The 16,194-nt window shown below is 36.6% G+C and overlaps 2 long non-coding RNA genes across 4 annotated transcripts; one reads left to right on the top strand and one right to left on the bottom strand.

Moving 5' to 3' along the window:
• The first annotated feature begins 1,562 nt into the window (after nt 1–1,562).
• Nucleotides 1,563–10,051, top strand: LOC131544216 (uncharacterized). The gene is made up of 4 exons (XR_009272064.1): nt 1,563–1,658; nt 2,387–2,435; nt 3,134–3,172; nt 9,914–10,051. It is a non-coding gene; the product is annotated as an uncharacterized LOC131544216 (long non-coding RNA).
• On the bottom strand, nt 3,661–15,894 carry LOC131544215 (uncharacterized). 3 transcript variants are annotated; one of them, XR_009272063.1, is made up of 7 exons: nt 15,761–15,894; nt 15,156–15,284; nt 14,880–15,060; nt 13,444–13,628; nt 12,667–12,895; nt 11,783–11,933; nt 3,661–10,786 (listed from the first exon to the last, which is right to left on the bottom strand). It is a non-coding gene; the product is annotated as an uncharacterized LOC131544215 (long non-coding RNA). The 3 variants fall into 3 exon arrangements; XR_009272062.1 differs by having other exon boundaries at nt 15,547–15,890; XR_009272061.1 differs by having other exon boundaries at nt 15,156–15,890.
• Between the last annotated feature and the right edge of the window lie 300 nt (nt 15,895–16,194).

Below are 16,194 nucleotides of genomic sequence, written 5' to 3'. Positions count from 1 at the left end.
TCCCTGCTCAGCCCAAAACCATTAAAAACCTGTCCAGCGCTGACACATTCAGCTTTATCCTGCAGTACAGGGTTCTGGTCTGATTTAGCGAAAGAAGGAGAAGAGAAATTGTTTAGAGCTATGAAAACGTAATTAGTAGAAGAAATATTGAGGTACTTTAGTAAACTACTTGTAGTAGTACCACATTGGGGAAAAACTAGTCATATTTAAAACCTTAGTTGAAGGGATAGTTCACCCAAAAATGAAAATTCCAAACCTGGAACAACTTGAGGGTGAGTAAATGATTACAGAATTTTTCATTTTTGTGTATCTATCCTCTAATTAAGTGTCATCTTACATACTCTATATACTCAAGGTATTGAGAGTAAAAGTAAAGGTATTTACAGTATTGTTCTGAAAAAGAATTCGTCAGGATGGTTTTGCATTAATATTACTGCTGCACTACTGTGTATGTTGCATTTTACTTCTGAATATGTTCAAAATTGTTAAATTTAAAGTTGCCTACTGTTGGGTAGTTTAATCTACAACAATGCATCATGTTGTAAAATACCATATGTTTGTAGTGTTGCTGTCCTGTGAGAAGAAAAAAAGACGAAGAAAACTTAGTATTTCACATTTGTACGAAAATTCTTAATCAATGTACTTCCTTACAGTCCACCACTGATTATTTTGAAAATGAAAGTAACAACATCTATTGTCAGACTATTAACAAATTATTGCAAACCGCATGGATTTCACACGGGCCAGATGTGGGCTGGATCTGGGCCAAAACTATGTTGCTGTCTGGGAGGTAGCCAGCGGAATCGGGCTGAGTGTCGGCTCACTCGGCTGTGTGCTGGAAGCGGCTTGCCAGAAGTGAGGTTTTACTCCTTGTGTGAATATTTGGTCCAAACCTGTACACACAATCAATCAATTAGGCTGAATAATAAAATTACAAATATATATAGATTTTACACAAAACACTTTAGAGTTGTCAAACATTTTGCCTGTCAAAGTTATTTATTCAGATTTATTATTTTAATTAATATTTCTATTAATTTTTAGGCTGACCTCAAATGGACTTTGCTTATAATTTAAAAATGTTCCCTTAATCTAAATTGACACTTTCTGACTGTGTGATTGCAAAAACTGATACCTCAGTAAGTGGTAAACTTTTACAAAATATGATTTCAGATGTTATAATAGTGATTTTATTATGTCCAAATAAAAGTCCCACAGCAAAACTTAGGCTAGTGGGTAGAATGAGCCAATAAGTGATCCTCTGCTGCCATCTTCTGAAATCAGTGAGTTAAACTATATTATTAATAACTGTAACACTTGTATATATGTGTGTGTGTGTGTGTATATATATATATATATATACACACACACACAATTTGTACAAATATATGTATGTGTGTGTGTGTAATTTATTTTATTTTATTTAAATTTTATTTATTTTGCCAGGGTAAATATAACATGAGGTAATGACTTAAATGTACATCTCAGATGATAAAAAAAAAAAAATCAATAAAATAGATATAAATGTAACTTTGACTATTTGACACCTCACGTGCAAAGCCCGCGAAAGAAGCAGAGGTTATATAAGCAGCGGTCGTCACATCACGCGCACAGCCGGACTCTGAGTGGACGTCGCCTGACCGGAGAGCTTTCACGAGGTAAAGTATTTTTTGTGTACATAAGTATAAAATCGACGGATCTGTCATTTAAATGTACCATAAGCGGCAAGCCTACTGTTCACATAAACGAATCTTTCCGTCTTTATTTTGTACGGCCCGCTCTTCAGCACCGTTAATTACCGTTAATGCCGTTATATCTGTGTGACGTCATTTGCGCAGATCTGCTAGAATTGAGAGTGTTTCACATTCATGTCGGTCAAGGTAACGTTAGTTAAAAATAAAAAAAAAATAGCCTATATATTAATTTTACAATTATTATTAATAATATTTTCACATTTAAGCAGTGTTGTCTCACAGATTTGTCTGAGTGAGTGCGCGCGACACTGAACGCGCACACTCTCTCTCTCTCATCGTGTGTGATAGAGCGAGCGAGAGACAGGAAAGACTCACACAAGCCAATGTAGCCTATCCTTATGAGATAATAATAGTAATAATAATAATAATTCTGCTTTTTAATAACAAATAATTACAATAAAAGTAAAACATGTATGCATGTGTATACACCAGGGAAGATATAAAAGTCATATTCAAGTAAAATTATAATTTTCAATAATGAAAATATTTTTCAGATTGTCATCCGATTGTTGTAAGTGATCAGTCTAGCAGTCATCCTGCATCTTGGATTTGTTCAGTTTGTACAGACATATGCATTATCTGATACTGAGTGATGCTTTTTCTTTTTCTCCCTTTTGTTTCTGTGTCAGTAGCTGCTGCACCCCAAAGGCTCCACAGCACTTGTCACAAGTCTTTGGTTTTGTAAGTATATATATTTTTAAGCTGACTGTCAAACATTTTCTACATTTTTTTTTAAATTTAGGTTCATTAAATATATGTGACCCTGGACTACAAAACCAGTCATAAGGGTACATTTTTCTAAATTGAGATTTATACATCATCTGAAAGCTGAATAAATAAGCTTTTCATTGATTCATGGTTTTTTGGGATCGGACAATATTTGGCCGAGATACAATTTGAAAATCTGGAATCTGAGGGTGCAAAAAAAATCTAAATATTGAGAAAATCACTACCTAAATGAAGCTCTTAGCAATGCATATTACTAATCAAAAATTAAGTTTTAATATATTTATGGTAGGAAATTTACAAAATATCTTCATGGAACATGATCTTTACTTAATATTCTAATGATTTTTGGCATAAAAGAAAAATCGATAATTTTGACCCATACAATGTAATTTTGGCTATTGCTACAAATATACCCAGTGATTTAAGACTGGTTTTGTGCTCCAGGATCACATATGTCATGCAGCAGTTATTTATTCATTTATTTATTTAACAGTCTAGCATAATCTGATCTGTTTTAAAAGTTATGTATTTTGTAGTTTGTTAGTGAATTTAAATTATTTATTTACACAACATATCATGCGAATAGTGTAATAATGTTCCTGCTACACTTCTAATATTTTTGTGATTGCTTTTTTATATTTTTCTGTCAGATTTGTCAAGATCATCTGAAAAGAGTTCACCTGTGCCATGTAAGTAATTGAATGTTATCTTGGAAAGACCAAAAAAAGTCCAGGGTGCTCAGGGAGTTCAATGAGATGTCTGAGGGTGCTCTTTGGGGTCGGGAATTCCAGTAAATGTAAAAAAAAAAAAAAAAAAAATATATATATATATATAGGCTAATATAATAAATTAAACATTACCTTGTCATAATAGTGTTTTATAATTTATACAGATAACTGTTATATATGCCAATAAAATATAATAACCATATTAGAGCAATATATAGGCTAACCTTATTTATTACTTATATTAGCGCTTTATCATTAAAATAGCATACAACTATATATATATATATATATATATATATATATATATATTTATTACATTTTATATTATCATCTCACACATGGATCGACATTTTCTATAATGGATTTCTATAATAAAAATACATATCTGATATGACTTAATATATAATTAGCATCAAACAAACAATATAATTCTTATTCTCAAGGATTAAAGATTAAACAGAAAAAAAAAAATATATATGATTGCAAAACCATCAATTAGGTGGCGATATGCACTAAGCATAAGCAAAGTCTATAGTCTTTGGCATAAGGCCTACATGACCTTTGAACAGAAGAAGAAGAAAGAAGCAGTATGGCGCTTATTCTTAGCGTCCGTTTCCATAGTGACTCGTCGATTCGTCGCTTTGTTGAGAATGTATTGAGTCTTAACCAGGAACATACTCTGAGTTGAATGAACTTACTCCCGGGCGCGTTTTTGGAAACACATACCTCGAGTAAGCAAGGTTTGGGGTTAATCAACCGAAAGTTCAGGGTTTATCTGACGGTAAGTTAACCATGCTTTCTGGAATACACCCCTGATGATCCGGGACGATCCCTCACGTTCAAACACCTTTAGTAATATAGGGCACTACCAGGATGCCTTCAATAACGTCCGCGGATGCCGGTAAGTGGAGTTCTCAGCGGAGCGGTGTGCTTGTAAACATAATTTGAATTATTATTTTACGAGAACGGCGTGAAGAGATCATGCACAGCTGTTGTTTATATTGCTGTGTGGAGACTGTGGAAGCAAGGTTAGCTGCAGGAAGGGGCTACAATATTTTTGTTCAATGTTTTCCTAATGACAATTTTATGATTGGTTTATAAAGGCTACTACACCTTTTCCCCATTTTTATCACAGAATAATTAAGGAAATATATTTTATAGTTTCTTTCTATACTAAATGATATGTCAATCAGTAGTGCATTTTTCATATAGTTTATTTATTACCTGGAGATAACTTGAAAAACACACATAAACCATATATTTTCGCAATCGTGTGTTCATCTTCACATTTCATCAGTAAAAACGTTCCTGCTGTTTATTCAACTCAGCTACAGCGATAGTGTGTGCATTTGTCCATATTAGGGATTTCCTGCACGTCATAAGTTTCTGCGCGAGAGCGCCCTCTGGCTTCGAGTATGAATGAAACATGCACTGCATGAGAGTGTTCAGCTCTCCTGGTATTCACATCTCCTCATTTTGGATACGGATAAAACGTCAGGTCATGTCTCTTTTCATTTAAATCTAGAAACCTCTATCTGAATACACCTGCTCAAGCTCGAATAAAGTGTGGGGGACAAATTTACATTTTATTAAAATTAATATTAAATATTAAAAATGCAGCTAACATAGTTCTACACAGCAATATAAACAAAGGTGCTTGTTCTCTTTCGCTCTTGCTGTTTAATTGGGAAAGGTTTAAAGCGTGTTGAGGTTTTTTATGTTATCTGACTAAAAACTATTCATACTTTGAACTATTATTATTACAGTAGGCTATTTATTTAAAAAACGTAGAGTGCCTTAAAAATAATTATCACAACACTAGTAAAACAGGCTTATACTGATTTTCTGGTCAATCCTGTTTTTATAATCATTATCATTCAAAAAAATGAATAAATACAGAACAGGAATAGAATCCTATTTTAAATAAGACAGGAATATTTTGTTTCAACAACATCAGTAGTGTTTACAACAGCAAAACCATACCCTGTAAACTCAATAATAACAACAACAATAATAATAATAATATAATTCCAGAGTAATTAAGAAGTGCAAAAAATGTCTTTAACATTTAAACTTAAAATTATCTTTTCTGTTCTGTGTTTCTTTTTCAAACCTGCGTGATGGCATTTGCTGCTGTATCAATACAGAAGCATCCATTTTGATACACATATCAGCAAGGAGCACAGCCCTATTAAAAGTCATGTTCCATGACCCCTTTTATACTTTGAGCACCTGCCCCTCCAAAGGTCTCTGCACGGCCCTGGTTGGGAGGTTAGGCAGGTTTGTTACAGAAGTGCAGGATCAGGTAGGCCTACTGACTGTATGTATGTATGTGTGTCAGTGATTTCCGCCTCTAGAGGCCGCTCTCGTACTGTATAATGCCAGCGGACCCTTCTCAGCCACTCCAGCAATGGGTGCAAACCGGAAAACTATCGGCATGGATTTTTGCCGTTTTATCGGCACCGATAGTTGATTGCCGCCACTATCGGTGCTGATTAAACGGCAAAACCGATGAATCGGTCGACCTCTAGTAAAGTTTGCATTTGGAGCGCGCAACAACACCATAAGATCAATGGGCTCTGTCAGTGCTTTGGCAAGGTGCTTGACTTTTTTTTTTTTTTGCCATGCAATAAAGCTAAGTTCAAAGGCCAATTTAAAATATTGGTATAGTAAAAAGTGCACAAAAACATTTTGTTTAGGCATTTGTGGTAATCGAGAAATCATGTTGCGAAATTGGTCCAATAAGGTGTGTGTTTTTGCGCCAATGCATTGTTAAAGGATCAGTGTGTTGTGTAATATTCCCATATAAAACTTTTAATAGCCAATTAAAAAATATTGGTATAGTAAAATTCTCTATATCACGAGATCAGTATATCCTTTATTAAACTGCTTTGTCGAATTTGTCGAACAAAGTATTCTATAGTCTTAGAATTTAACGCATCCTTATGGAAGTGTCTAAATGCTGAATCAATTAATTCTCTTCTAACCGCGCTTTAAATGGGAGTAGAGTCATACACAACATAGAAGGCAGAGCATCATGTTATTTAAAGGGGAAGTTCATGCATTAATGAGTAACAAAGGAACAAGTACCTGCATTCTGATTACTTTTATGCCACTGATGATCAGGCTTTTATATTTAGTTTGGGGTAACAAAGGTTTTTATAGGTTTGACTAAAAAAAAAAAAAAGCAATAACTGACACTTTAAATCAGTGTTTCAAACAACAACAACAAAACAATTGAACAAAAAAACAGATAAAGACAAAGTAGCCATTGATAATATCTAAACATGTTTTCAAATCCAAATGTAATAAAACTAATTTATGTGTGATGACAATTTCTTAGTAACTAGGTACTGTTACATAGGGCTATACATGCATCTAGTGGCTACAATGGTATTACAGATAACAATTTTTTTTTTTATCTTAACAGTCAATTTACAAATAATGTGCTGTCTCTACAAATTAGTGTCGTTACTGTGACAACCTATTTGAATATGACAAGAAACTGGTGTCTGAAAAGAAATTATATATAGCTACAAATATAATTTGGAAATGTATCTGTGTTGCTATTAAAGATTTAAGTGTTTACATAATCAGTTTTATATTATTTTGTATGTAATCTTAAATTATCTTGTTTGGGAGAGGGATGCGGGGGCGCCAATATGGATTTCACCTAGGGCGACAAAATCATAGATATATATACAGTATCTCACAGAAGTGAGTACACCCCTCACATTTTTGTAAATATTTTATTATATCTTTTCATGTGACAACACTGAAGAAATGACACTTTGCTACAATGTAAAGTAGTGAGTGTACAGCTTGTATAACAGTGTAAATTTGCTGTCCCCTCAAAATAACTTAACACATAGCCATTAATGGCTAAACCGCTGGCCACAAAAGTGAGTACACCCCTAATGCCGAGTTCACACTGCACGATTTTCAAACTCGTCGGATCGCTGTTGTTTTCACACTGTGTGACTATCTGGGGTAGCATTCAGTCGCTGCTGTGTTCACATTGCACGATGGATCGGCGACAGGGGCTTTCACATTGCACGATTTCACAATAGGAAGAATCGCCGACAACTCTGTCTGATCCGCAGACTACGTTTCACAACAAAACACATGCGAGAAGTGATAAGGAAATAACGCGAGAACCTGCGCGCATCAGCCCGTTGTTCTCGAGCGAGACTGGAAGTATTAAAAAAATATAGCCCGCAAATTGTCTGTGTGCTGATTTCCAGCTACAAAAACAGATTATGCAGGAGGGAGATGCAGGGAACAGGGATTGTGTTCTGCAAAGAGTGGTAAATAATAATTTTGCAGTAACTGTTATGCTGATGTTGCGGCTGGTCAAGTGTTTGTGCTTGTTTCTGTATGATATAATTGTACATATTAAAATACTGATATGGTCTATAACTCCTCACCGAACTTCCCTCTGCCCTGTATCTTTGTCTCTGATTGGCTGAAGGTCATCGTGATGTAGTTTTCAGTCAGAAATCATTGCACACAGCGTGATTGTGAATCGCCGACAGCTCCAGATATTTAACATGCCAAATATTTCACGGGCGTCGGCGATTCTCTCAGATCGCGTCTTTGGTAATTCACACTGCACGATTGTCACTCGCATGAACGAGCTCCGATTTGCCTCCGATGTCGGGCATTTGTCGGCGATTTATCAAAACCTGTCGGCGAGTGAAAAATCGGGCTAAAATCGTGCAGTGTGAACTCGGCATAAGTGAAAATGTCCAAATTGGTGGATATGTGACTCGCTAGTGTTACAAGGTCTCAGGTGTGAATGGGGAGCAGGTGTGTTAAATTTGGTGCTATCGCTCTCACTCTCTCATACTGGTCTCTGGAAGTTCACCATGGCACCTCATGGCAAAAAAACTCTCTGAGGATCTGAAAAAAAGAATTGTTGCTCTACATAAAGATGGCGTAGGCTATAAGAAGATTGCCAAGACCCTGAAACTGAGCTGCAGCACGGTGGCCAAGACCATACAGCGGTTTAACAGGACAGGTTCCACTCAGAACAGGCCTTGCCATGGTTGACCAAAGAAGTTGAGTGCACGTGCTCAGCAGGAAAAATATTATAAATTATTGGTTATTGTCAAGCAGTGTATTTGATTTCTTAGCCAATTAAAAGCAAGAGGTAATAATTAATAAATAATAATAATGGTAATAAAACCTGTCAATTAGACAACAAAGTTATTATATTTGACATTTCTGTCCCCCTCACTTCTGAAATGATTGAGAATCATGATTTTTTTATAGAGATCACAATTCTGAACCGACAACTTACAAAATAGCATGCAATTTACTAGAGGTTCTGACAAAATGTAAGTTGCTGCAGTCTATTTATATTTATTTATTTTAATTCTTTACTGCTAAATCTGCACCTCTTCTGTGGATAATATTACGTTCATAATGATCCTTACTCAAGCAGCAGAAGTCAAGTGACAGTGTGCAAATATTACAATAGTGAACTAAATATGCAAGACTAGTTTTACATGTCACTGTTTATGAAGCAGGTCGTCCATCCTTTGCCGGGCTGTAAAAAAAAAATGGGGGCATAAATTAAGGGTGTTTTCACACCTGGCCCGTTGATTCGGAACCTGGCACGTTTCCCCCCTTAGCTCGGTTCGTTTGGGATTATGTGAACACGGCAATCGCGCTCGGATCCGCGCCTTAACAATCGGTCCGAGATCGCCTGAACGAGGTGGTCTCTGCTCGATTGAAAACAAACTCTGGAGCGGTTCGGTTGTAGTGAGAAAGCAATCCGATCCAACCATAGACTGTAAAAAAGATCCAACGGACCAACGAGCCAGGCTATATCACACTGTATAATGGGTAATTACGTAAGTTCCCTGAAAAGCATTGGGTTTTGCCGACGAATCCTGGACTTCTGCTCAAAATGATTAATAAATATCGACAGCTACAAAAAAACAAACAAACACAAAAAAAACAATAAGCCCTCAAAGCTGTTGTCGTTCCATCCTGATGTGTGTGTGTGTGTGAGAGAGAGTTTGTTTGCCTCTCTTTCCAAATGAATCATGTTTATTGTCATTCCAGCTCCATGCACCAACGAGAGGACAGTTTACTCGCACGTGACTTGTATTAACAATTTTGGTTCGTTTAGAAACTTTGCCTTGTGAAAGCAAACCGCACCAACAATAAAAAAGCAACATTGTAATAATTTTAATCCCTGTTTCGGAACAAAGCAATCGATCTACAGGTGTAAAGAGTATACCCACCACACCACTGGGCTATACAATTAACACATTTCTTGTTGCTTTGACACAAAATGCATACAGTTAACACAAATGTAAAATTATTTGAACTTATTTTACACACAAGCTCAACCAAGACCAAAACAATGTAATTTTACTGCCAAATTTTCAAATGCTTTCACACTGTATGTCAGAACAGATAACATCATGTTCTAAAACTAACTTATAGGCTAAAGTCAAAGTGAACAGCTGTTCATATTGTGAATTGAAACACAAATATGTCCCCTGTATTTTAATCCATTGCTAACAAGAAATGGCTGATTGAAGTTATGCAAATATATAAATAAGTTATAACTGATTCCCATCTAGGAAACGCACTCAGGTGTTGAGGTTCTTTCATTCGCAGTTTTCTAACAGTTTGGACTTGAATAAAGAAAGAAAACTTGCACTTAACCTCTTTACTGTTTTAAAGGTAATGGACAAATGTTCTGAAACTCACCCCCAACCTGAATGCATGACTCAACACCCTGGTTTCCAAGCAGTATGTCTCAATCCATGGGTTCTTCAAGTTGAGTATGCATGCATGCTCCAGTATTATGGTGATTATGACCAAGACGACTTCACAAAGGAGCAGTAAGTAATAAATATTAAATACCAGAGCTAATACTACTATTTTGCACTTGTCAGTGTTTTATATGCTGTAATGTAGGCTTCACATCTCAACTGTAAAATTCTTTTGTTAATTATAACTTGATAAGTTTCTTACAATTTCACTTTCAGCCTACAGGACATTTGTGAGGTGGTGCTGGGGCTACATGGGGAAAAGTGTCCGTGTTGTTATCCCATCATGTATTGTAGAAAAAAAAATCTGAAATACAGTTCCTTCTGAACAATACCAAGAATTCCAACTGCCTTGGTTATATGCTTATTAATACAGTGTTTCAATCTTTTCTTAATAAATGATGCCAAGATTTGTACCATTTCATTCTCATTTTAATCTTTTGCAGAACTGTGTAGTTCTGAGTTTGCTTTGTTTGCTATTAACTACTTACACAAGACCGCATGCTTTTCCCCCCACACACTGTACAATCAAAACAACATACACATTTTCCTTCTTTCACAGACTCTCACATTCTGTCTTGACACATTAAATGTTCACGTGAAACAAGCAAAGGACGCTATGAAAAGCGGGACCAACGTCTTGCTGCAGCTTCCTGCAAGTCGGGCCTTTCGAAGGCAGCACACAAATCATCAGGGACCTCCACCCCACTCGTGCGTTCCTGGTATGGGTCAGGGTTGGGAATGACATCTTCAAACAGCATCTTCAGCAGGGTGTCCACATAGTCTAAAATGGTCAAGTTAATTTCAATATAACAGTACAAAATGATTTTAAAAATCACATCCTGGTAAAACAAGCAGCAGTATAATGAGCAAGAATTTATTATTATTTTTTTTTTACAGTACTGTGTCAAATAGTGTAATTTATGCACGTTAATATAGCTACAAATGAAACTAGGGTGTTAATTGCTCGAGGTGTTAAATCCCAAGAATCTTTTACTCTATGCTGTTTTCAGTTGATGAATTAACAAAACCTCCGATCCAATAAATCGCTAGAAATTTAGTGCTTGTTGTCTTTTAATAAGAAATAGTTCAAAGTCTGTCAATTACATATAAAAAGACAAAAATTAAATACTACTTCAGCATTCTTCTATGTGTGCCGACATATCGGTGTTGTGTCTCAGTTCAAGCAGTATGTGATCTGATAATCTCATCCACTTTGACAATTTACAGCACCAAATAAACATGAATGATATCAAAATGGATGTTGAAATATGCAGTACAACTTATTAAAATGAATCATGCCTGATACATAACCCAAGTAATCGATATTGGGTCAAAATCTGAATTGAATCAAATCACAAGTCTGAATCAACAGAATCAACTTTGTGAAATTTGGGTCATATAAAAGCTTGTTTCCACCACTGCATAAAAACGAAAAGAGGTAATTGCGACTCCTCACAATTCTGACTTTTTCTCAAAACTGTAAGATGCAATTGCGAGTTGTAAAGTCAGAATTGTTCAATATAAACTTGCAATTGAGAAAAAGAATTGTGAGATGCAAACTCACAATTGAGAGAAAAAAAAAAAAAAAAAAGTCAGAATTGAGAGATTGAAGTCGCAATTACCTTTTTTATGTAGTGGTCGAAACGACCTTCCATAGGGTCAATACCCAGCCCTCTTTAACAGAATTGCAATATTGTGTCAATAGATGTGAATGTGTGCAGATTATCAATTTGGAGTGTAAGAACTTGTATGATTCCGATTCAGTTGTCCAACTTACTGTATATGTAGGTGCTGTTTTCCTGCTGAAAATGCTGTATTCACCCTTTTTGAACTTTGGCCATCTAACTTGAACTGAAACATCACCATTGTCGTTGCGTGCTGGTTCCAGATCTGTGTTCTCACTGAAGTGAAGAGCAGCAAGGATTCATCTACATGATACAAAAAAAAAAAAAAAAAGTGTAGGTGTATGTTATATGTTGTTAGCTGACATTCAAATTAAAAGATGCAATATCAACACTGGATATCCTCCCCAGTTCTCTGTGCTTACACAACTTGATAGTGAACAATTGTGTAATTTTAATTTGAATGTTACAGGTAAACTTCTGTGATTAGGGAAGAACATTCCTCAACATTCCTAAAAATGGAAATGCCACATTCTTTGGTGCAAATTTCAAAATCAGACTATGAAAGCCTTCAATGGAAGACATCTGGTGGTGAGGGCTTAATTTTGTGATGTCCTTCAAGAAATGATCTTGGAGCATGAGGTCACAGAATTTTTCACAAGCTTTTGTGTCTGAATGAGAGATCAACAGAAAAGGACTCTTAGGACCCTGACTTCAAAACGAAGGCACATACTAGGGCTGTGCAATTAATCGTATTCGAATCACCTTCGATTATGAACGTGGTTTAGCGTAGGTTGTCAGTGAACTACAGCTCTGCATATTGACTGCCGCTCCATCTGAAAGCAGGTGATGGCGATTTACTGCCAATCACGAAACCGGCTTTACTGACGAGATGCCCATGATAAATCGAATACGATTAATTGCAATAAACCCCATAATAAATCACACATACAGTACTAATTTATAATATAGTGTGTGCTTCGTTCTTGGTATGTAGCTTAAAATACATAACACATGACTGCTACGTTAAGCTACTTACTAGGTTTCAGCCATGCTCGCTGCTCAAGCGGTAGATGGGCACAAACAGGGAATATCTCACTGCTGTGATGATGCACATTTTGCACATGATTTGTTATTAACCTCCACTTTGCCACAGCTTCTTCTACGGTCTTCACCAGTAGAGGTGATTCACAACACTCTCTCTCCAGGAAAGAACTTCTCCACAAGCTTTTTCTTTCCCAAGAGCATCTATTTTCTTGGCAAGACCTCTGACAATTAACACAGAGAACATGTAAAATTATTTAAGAGCAAGAAATTCAACTCTCCCCTTCATGCAACATTTATAGGTTGTCCTGACTAAAATCTCCGCTCTTAAGCATAATGTTGCACTATATCAGGGATAGGCAACGTCATCCTGGAGTGCCAATGTCCTGAAGAGTTTAGCTCCAACCCTAACCAAACACACATGAACAAGCTAATCAAGGTCTTCAGGATTACTTCGGATAAAGGCAGGTGATTATTTTTTTTTTTTTATTAAAAAATTATTAACTCTGCAGGACATAGGCACACCAGAACCGACGTTGCCTATCCATGCATTATATCATCACTATGAGAGTGAACAGACTTCCCTTGGAAGACACTTTGTCAAAGCTAACTTTTTTTTTTTACCAATAGCCCAATTAACCACCTTATTTGTAACAAAAGGTGTTAATATTGCATACTGTGATATTGATCCACTCAGAATTACTGCAAGGGAAATTGCTTCATTGCGATAGCCCCAATTGTCAATTTCTAATTCACGTTAAAAAGTACAAACCTTTTGATACATGCCAAGTGTCAAAATAATGTCGGATGTCAAGTTGCTGCTCCCTGAGGTACTCCTGAATCGAAGGATGGCAATAAGTGACAAGTGCACCAATCTTCATACCTTCAGATTCTAAGAAGTTGATGCTCCACAAAAAACCTTCCAGTTCCATCCGAGCTTGCACCTACGTCGTTTCTCTGAAAGAATAAAATAATTGTGTTAGTCCTTCAACATTTGATCTGTCACACTGGAGAGTGGAAGGTTACAATAAAACATTAGGGTTTTTTAGTTATTTAGAATCAGAATTCCTTTATTTATCCCCAAGGGGAAATTCCTTTTTGTTACACCATACACGATTCCCAACCAAAAGAGAAAGATAGCATATAAAAATAATTTAAATATAATAAATATCTAAAACTACACCATCCCTAAATTCCTCCAAAAGAAACATTTACCACTGTATACACCTTTACATAAAGGGAATGGTATACAAAAGACCATACAAAAACAATGTAATACCCATGTACAATGTTTGTGTAACAGTTACAGTTCAGAGTTCAATAGTTTAATTGCGACAGGCAGGAATGATTTCCTGTGTCTCTCAGTAGTGCAACGTGGAAGTAAAAATCTGTTATTGAACGAGCTCTTGTAGCTGGTCAGCACATTGTAGAGAGGGTGAGAGGGAAAGTCCCGTATAGTCTTTATTTTGGACAACATCCTCCTCTCAAGACACCTCTGTCAGAGAGTCCAGTTCCTCTCCCACAACATGTCCTGCCTTCTTAATGATTCTGTTAATGTCCCTCACCCTTAAACTGCAGCCCCAACAGACAGCAGCATACATGATGGCACTGGCCACCAGACTCATAGAACATTCTCAGCATTGTCCTACAGATATTGAAGGACCTCAGTTGCCTCAGAAAATAGAGACGACTCTGGCCCTTCCTGTAGACAGTGTCCATGTTCTTGCACCAATTCAATTTGTGGTCCAGGTACACCCCTAAGTACTTGTACTCCTCCACCACCTCCACACTGACCCCTTTGATACTGGTAGGGGTCACTGGAGCCTTCAACCTCCTCAGATCCACCACCAGTTCCTTTGTCTTTGTCACATTGAGTTGTAGGTGGTTACTCTCGCTCCAAGTGACAAAGTTATTCACCACAGCCCTATACTCACTCTCATTGCCACCAGTAATTTACCTGCACTAACTGAATGTCTACCACCCTGTTGTCATCCAAGCTAATCATCGTGTAGCTACCGTACTTTGCACAATGTCCTTTAGCAGAGAATGTTAAAAAAATGTTGTGTTAGTTACAATTTTAATAAATGGCAAGATATCACCTTTGGATCTAAAATCTTATTTTATAATTTGTCATTTTAGAGTCTTATTATTGAAAACATGAATAGTGCTTCATGTTTGAAGAGTTAAATTTCAACAAAAATATCAAACCTGATGAATCAGCTCTCATATCACCTCCCAAAACCACAGCCTTTCCAGATAGCTTTGCCTGTTACACAAGTGTTTCTTGCTCTGACCTCCACTGCCACAAATTGGTTGGTATGAGGAAAGCCTTTTGATGGTTGAAAAATGTCCTCGGACACATACATTCAAGGCACAGAGCTGAGAAAACCTTAAAAAACAACAACAACAACATTACTGACTGCACAAGTAACATTTCAGAACAATGACCGATAAGACATATACATAGCAAAATTAAAAACATACCTTGCAAACTTGTTTGTATGATGCCCCAGTGAAAGCTACTGCAGCTGACAAGTGCAGATTGCCAGCTGGGATATTCTTGATGTATGGCTGGCTGTTTCACTGGGTTTTGTGGACACAGTGAGAACATATCTGTGCAATAACATTACAAACTGTCATCTGATTTGTTTACATATACATATATGTGTGTGTGTTAGGGTTGTAACATACACATATTCGTACCCAAAATGTTTGGTTCAGCAGCACGATCATCCCTTCCTCTTTTTTAATTTTAACACTAAATTAGCATGAATGAACATCTCACGCTCATGTAATCACTTAGTCAGTGTCTCAACCACAGAAAGAAGCCAATAAATCAGCTTGTGAACAAAATCTCACATAGCATTTCATTTACCTCAGGCAAGTCAGTGTCCAAAGCTCATTAGTTTGCAAGAGAAATGAAGTCCAGAGAAGAGCATTTTGCAAAATATTACACATTATACTCATTACATTTTGCTTTGCCTGTTAGTGATGTCTTAATTATTTAAAGTATGTTTAAATAAATCTGTCCTCTTGAGTGATATCAGGCTGGTATGTGTAACCCAACGTTGTTGACCCCTTTACTGTACCCGAAGATGTGTCATTGATCTCATTTCCGCTATTTTCCATCCGTGGCCTTTTGATCGGTGTAGACGTAATAAAAAGAGGATGGAAGTTGGAGCCAAAATCCTCAGTAGAGCACAAAGGTTTTACCTGGACCGCTGAAATTTAAACACAAAGAAAAAATAAATGAAATACACAGACAACCATGTAGCCTACTCCCCATATAAAAAATACAAAAGTACAATATAACTTCATTGCCTTTACTCCGTCGTTTCGGCTTTGTAGTAGAGAACGCCGCTTGCACGCCAAGGCTGGTCACAGTTTTGGCGGGACACTGGATTCCAACATCTCGTGTGAGTGGCTATCAGACGCATGAACCGCACAAACCGCCGTTTCAGAACATCCATCGAAAACTATTTTTTGTCTAGTTAGCAAGTGAATTCGTTTTACTCACCTTCAC

This window comes from Onychostoma macrolepis, chromosome 07 (genome assembly GCF_012432095.1).
Source record: "Onychostoma macrolepis isolate SWU-2019 chromosome 07, ASM1243209v1, whole genome shotgun sequence".
NCBI classification, from domain to species: Eukaryota; Metazoa; Chordata; class Actinopteri; order Cypriniformes; family Cyprinidae; genus Onychostoma; species Onychostoma macrolepis.
The sequence above is the reverse complement of the archived record's forward strand: the minus strand, read 5'-3'. Positions and strand labels throughout refer to the sequence as shown.